This window comes from Nannospalax galili, unplaced genomic scaffold (assembly GCF_000622305.1).
Source record: "Nannospalax galili isolate Female #2095 unplaced genomic scaffold, S.galili_v1.0 scaffold1426, whole genome shotgun sequence".
Taxonomy (NCBI): Eukaryota; Metazoa; Chordata; class Mammalia; order Rodentia; family Spalacidae; genus Nannospalax; species Nannospalax galili.
Genome location: NW_008354702.1, coordinates 33,442 through 39,891, shown reverse-complemented (window position 1 = coordinate 39,891; position 6,450 = coordinate 33,442).

The following is a 6,450-nucleotide window of genomic DNA, read 5'->3' as shown; positions in this document are numbered from 1 at the left end:
AGGAAAAAAAAGTATAACCAAACAGTAAAGTCATCAGTATATTTCTTTAAGAGTTCAAGGGATTACACTTTCCAGACATTAGGTTTAAGTCTACATAAAAAGTTATTTAGACAATTATTTCTCATTGACAATTTTGTTCCTAACCAGAAAGTGCTGCTCAGATGTAGGACTTCAAATCTTCGTCTCCAATACTGTAATGCTTACTTGTAGCTAAGGGAAACAACCAGCTATTGTTCTAAAATGATGGATAAATTTGTTTTCTCCCCCATCTAGAAGCCTTTGAGAGGGAACTGACACTGATTCTAACTACTCCAATAGCTATCAAAATACCTGAAAGCAAATCCTGAATCCATCACTCTAGAGTCCAGCCTTGGAAGACAAGAAAAATGAGGAAGAACCCAGTAGAGGAATGCTTTTGTAAGCCCTTGTCAATGAACATTTGTCTCATATGAACATTTGAAAATTGCCTTTTCTTTTTTCTAGCTCCCTGTCTAGAACTTGTAATGCTAATTACTCTTGCCTTTACTTCTCCTTCACATCTCCTAGTCACGATTCAAGGACTTTCTTTTCCCCTTAGAGATAAGAGATGTGCAATTTGGGAGTCTTTTAGATAGGCCCACTGAAGGGGTACTCCAAGTGCCTCACCCTGCATCCATGTTCAGCATGGAAGAAGCCAGGGTGGTCTGCGTCCTTATACACTATTGGCAATTTGGGTAACCCCTTCAGAGGATGGTGTGGTAAGAATAGGCAGTAGGAATTGTTTACGTGGTTAGTGTAAAAAGACCCCCCCAAAAAGTAGCCACTTTCCTGGCTAAAAGTCAAAATTTCCTTGGGACTGTTAGCAACACACTCTGTTCCAAAGGTCAATAATGTCAAAAGTATTTGGGAGCTTGTATTTAAGCCCAAACAGATTTTGAGGTTACCTTCTCAGAGGAGGGAGTGTTAGAGTACCCAAAAGCCCCATAAAAATAAAGAAGAAAAAAAAGAGTAAAATGTAAAAAATGATGGGGAGATATGGGAGGTGCTGGAAGGGAGGGAGTGGGCATGGATTTGATGAAAACACCTTATATGCATGTATGAAATTCTCAATAAAGCTTTTGTAAAAATTAAAAAAAAGGAGGGGGTCTCATTGTTGACACTGCTGCACCTTTGAATTTTGAGCAATGGTAATGTATTACCTTTGCCCAAAGCAACTAACTTTTAGACCTAAAAAAATTTTATTAAAAAAATAACTTTAAATTCAAGAATTTCATAAAATATATTTTGAACCATATTAGTCCAACAACCTACTGACAAATTATACATACCAGATAAAGAAATATATGTCTAGGCAAGGTTTTTTTGAGAACAATTGGTCTTTGCCCAAGCTTTATCTACATGGGACATTGTAATTAAAAGTACCAGACTGGTGGAACTAACCTTCTTGGATGATTAACAGATATACTTTGAGGCCTATACTAATTTGGTTAGAGGGACATAAAGGACAGTTTTTGCTCCTTGCCCTCCTAGGTCGACTAGTTCCAGGAGACTATGAGCATCTCTCAAAATGTCCTGTAACTGTGGTGAGTCACCTGTCCTCTTGATCAAGGAGGCCATGGAGACCCCATGAGATGGACTTGAACCAGTGTCCAGTCTACAAAGAGGTGGGTCAACTCAGAGGAAACATTTCCTCCATGTTTCCAAGTGAAGCCATCCATGGTTGAGCAGGACCTTTGCCTTATCTTCACATAGACAGAACTGGTAAAAGAAAGGAGCCAGGGGTTCCTCCCAACCTCATGTTACCCTTGAGGAACAGATCCTCAAACGACCTCAAGAGTAAAAATAAATTGGTTTATCTGGACCAACTCTATGGCCTTAAATACCCAAAAGGAATGTATAACCAAAGACTAAAGGGCCAATATAATTTCTTAAGAGTCCATATGTATAGCTAAAGGCTACATAACAAGAACCAATGCCAGATAGATTTCTTTTGAGTTGTTGGCCAGGGTGGCCCAAGAGACTCCCAGATAGTAACCCAGCATAGAACTGGGAAAATGAACAGCAGACCCCAGTCTTATCTAAAGGAATATTGACAACCAATTGCTGTTAGATGAGGAATAGCTAACCTTCCTAAAACAACGACCTCTAGATAGGGTAGACTAGATTCACCGGATGGACAAGTACTGGGAAATAGCTGGGGGTGCTGACTACACAGCAGACAGTAGCAGGGATGACAGAGTATAAGGGCTCTAGTGGGGGGGGCTATGGGAGGGTGCCATCTGGGAAGTGGGTGTATAGATGAATAAGATGGTTTGGGATGTTCTGTGTGATATACACACAAAAAAAATCAACAAATTAAAAAAAGTTATATTTGAAGAGGAAGCATAAAAATTTATGTCATGTTAATTAGTAGATTAGTAGTGATAAACATTACCATTGAAATCTTCCTGATGACCTTATATCCATACACAGGTGCCTAGGATCTGAGTGCAACCGACTATGACTAATAATAATCAGATACATAGAGATTAGAGACACACGCACCAACATCTAAGTGTTATTAGCAAAAACTATGAGTCTTTCTGTAAGAAACAGTATATTTTAAAATGAAATGGAGATCTTTTTTTAAAGGTTAAAACTCATTCAGTTTTGTGTCTTACAGGGTTTATACTGAGTTCAATATTGTATAACTGTATTACTTCAACCGTGAACCTAAAAATTTTATAGCAACTTTTGAAAGAGATGTATCTTTGCTCTGGAAATTGTTGTTATGTTAAAGCTGTAATGAAATGCTTCTTCTAAAAATAATGTATTTTGATCATATTCAGGCACTCTCTCCCCTTCCATCCCCACCTTACTAACCCTGCCCCCTGAATTCATATATTATTTGTCTCTCTTTTTTTTTTTTTGGTGTTTTTGAGACAGAGTCTCCCTGTAGCCCCAGCTGTCCTGGAACTCACTATGTAGACCAGGCTGGCCTTGAACTCACAGAGATCCACCTGCCTCTGCCTCCGGAGTGCTGGGATTAAAGGTGTGTGCCATGACGCCTGGCTTGTCCTTTTTTTTTTTTAATGGCATTTTTATATTTTGTATTTTGTATTATTGCATGTAGCACATTGTATATTTTTGGGGGGTGATAACAGAGCATAGGGCAGTTGTTTATTCACAAAAGAGTGGGCACCCCACATTTATGGCTGTGCGGATCCAGTGACTTTCCAACCACGGTACAAAATGGTGAGGGAGGTCCCTCTTTGTGTTCTGGGTTTATACATCCTTTGCCTCTCCCCTACATTCAGTTAAGGTCAACGGATTGGGTGGGAGGGGTAACTGACTCTTCCCTCGACTCCTTGATGAGTGTGGGAAGGAGGTGTGACTATAGCTTGCCCGCATAGTGGTCAGAGGACACTTGCAGTTAACACTCCACCCCTTCCCCTGGCTCTTACATCCTTTCTGTCAACCTCTTTTGCAAAAGTCCTTGAGCCTTGGAGGGGGTGGTAGGTGTGGGATGGTCTTCTTCCCCTTGTGGCAAGGCACTGAACTTTCAGGTCTCTGCATCATCTGTTTTCCATGGGCTATTGGCTCTTTTCAGTGGGATTCCATCTACTATAAACACACACACACACACACACACACACACACACACACACATACCTAGAAGCAAGAACATCTAAACAGTGACTGCTATAAAAACTTAATCTATGGGTGTAAAGACAAATGCTTAGTCAGTATTTTAGCAAGTGCATCATTTCCATCTAACAAGGTGATTGCGGTGACCTCCCACTGAATCATATATTCTCCACTGTCACAGGGCCCTGCCCAGGTCTACAGTACCAGAAGTGTGTTCCACCCCTAGGAGCAGGCATTATATCTAAACAAAAATTTGCTGGTTGTACACACACTAGACACTCCACTATTGCACCAGCAGGAACATCTTGTTTGGTATGTTGATAGCGCAACACTGCAGGGTCTGTTTTTGAGGCGAATTATGGGGGACTATTCTTCCCTAGTCATCTGCATGTTGCCTTTTGGCATCATGAAAGCCACCCATCCCATGGTAGGGAGTTTCCAGCTTAGTCCAAGCTTGATTTCTCCCTCAAAATGAATTTTTTAAAGGCCTTCCTGCTCTTGTTCAAAATCCTCATTGTAAATTTGGCTAAAAGCAACCAACAATAGACCTGCAGAAGCCTGAGTGCTAAACTGCCTTGTAATTCCCTCTACCAGATTAATTCATCCATTACATTTCAACTCAGCCTCATTCAGTCTCAGGGTATGGATAAAACACAGGCAAAAGTTTTGACAAAAAATAACACAGCTTCTGTAGTCCATTCCCAAGATTCTCCACTCCCTTTCGAAACCTCACAAGTAGTTTTTATGTCTGTTTCTACAGGTGTTCTGGGCTTCTGAGCTCCCACCAGGATTTCCTTAAGCTTTTTTAAAATATTTTTTTATTTTTACAGCAGTCTAAGGTTTCTCTAGCTTATATCTCCAAACTTTTCCAAATTCTTGCAACAAGTTCTAAAGACTTCTGAATCACATGGTCAAGTTTAGTCACAACGAACCACTTTGGGTATCAATTTTCTTAGTCAGACTTTCTTTCGTTGCTGTAACAGAATGCCACACATGAATTTAAGGAGAGATTTATTTTGGCTCTTGTTTTCAGTCTACCATGGTGTGGAAGGCCCTGTACAGAACAATAAATAGCTCACTCTGCATTTTTGTTTTTCTGGAGATGGACTCCCCACCCTTCTGGCTAGTCACCATGTCTGTAATCCACTTATGCAAGTGGTTCTGCCCAAACAAATAATGTGTATGTATGCATGCATAATTATATATACAAAGAAAGCAAATTTGTTAAAACATCAGTAAAAAAATATTTCTAGGGGTACCCATTCTATTTTAAAATTTTATTTAGTGCATGCCTTTGCACATACATACACATGTGCATACATGTGTATATGCATAATATGGCATGCATGTGGAGGTCAGAGGGAAACCTATGGAAGTTGGTTCTCTCCTTCCACCATGTGGGTCCTGGGGATTGAACTCAGGTTATAAGACTTGATGGTGTTTCTCTACCTGCTGAGCAATCTTGCCAGCCCCCATTCTAACTCACTGTTTAGAGCAAGTCTGCTTGATCATGCTTGAAACCTAGGAGCATGGTCCATTTTCCTTGATTCAGGCCTAGTCTAAACCATTCACCCCTGACCTTACTCAAGGCAGAATTTAAACAAATGCAAAACAGCTGGTGTATGCTCCACTTTTAATGGGACTCTGGATTTTCACTGTGATCCCTGGTACATTTTATGACCACATGATTCCTATATGGACTCCCCAAAAAAGGTACAAATGCCTGCTGGAAGCAGACTGTTGTCTATGATGGCCTGATCAGAAAGATGGGCTAGGTGTGGAAATGAGCAGCTCAAACAGCGTACATGTGTGTACACATTTATTCCCAGGTCTGTGAAACACATAGCCTATGCTCATCACTTTTTAAAAAGTTTTATTATTTTTATCCTACATGTATGAATGTATTGTCTGTGTGCATGTAAGTACACCCACGTCATGCAATGCCTGTGGATGTCTCAAGAGAGCATTGGATTCCCCTGGAACTGGAGTTACAGATGATTGCTGGCTGCCATGTGGGTGCTGGGAATCAAACCTAGGCCCTCTGAAAGAGTAGCCAAGTGCTCTTAAATGTTGAAGCATCTCTCCAGCCCCAGAAATACCTATGCCTGTACTCATCACTTCTAAAAATAGTATGGTCTATCAATTATCTTTGTCTATACAGAATAAAAGATCTACAACTCAGACATGCTTTTTAACCTTAAAAAAAAAAACCAAAATTTTGTTATGTGCATATACATGGGGTGGGGGTGGGGGTGGACATGCCACGGTAAGCAGGTGGAGGCTAGAGGACAGTTTTGGTTGCTTTTCTCCTGCCACCTTTACATGGATTCTGGGGCTGAACTCAGGTCTTCAGGCTTGGGAGGCAAATGACCTTTACCTGCTGAGCCCTCTCAGGACCAGGACATGACACCTATTGGCAATGCTAAATTCAGGCTGCAAGTGGCTCACTCATACACCTATCAGAACAATTAAAATGCTCCCATCTATTCATTATAAATCATGCAGAATTTGGAAGACTACATTTCAAAATACTGAGCCCAAAAGAAAAAGTATGTTGTTGCTCACAAAACATTTACAGTTTCCCTAGACTGAAATACAATGTTCAACATAGGCTATGTAAATAACTAACTGAACCTTAATTAATACTCTTGTGGTTACCTGGCTGTCTACAAGGAACTGACTCCTTATCTCATGCATTCTCCAGACTATTTTTGGATGCAACATCATAGAATTTGCAGGTATAACCAAGATGAACACACTTCAATGTGAAATTTTAATGATACTAGAAAGCCAGATAACTAGTTTGCCAAATTTTAAGAGTTCTACAGTGTGCCAAACTCAGTG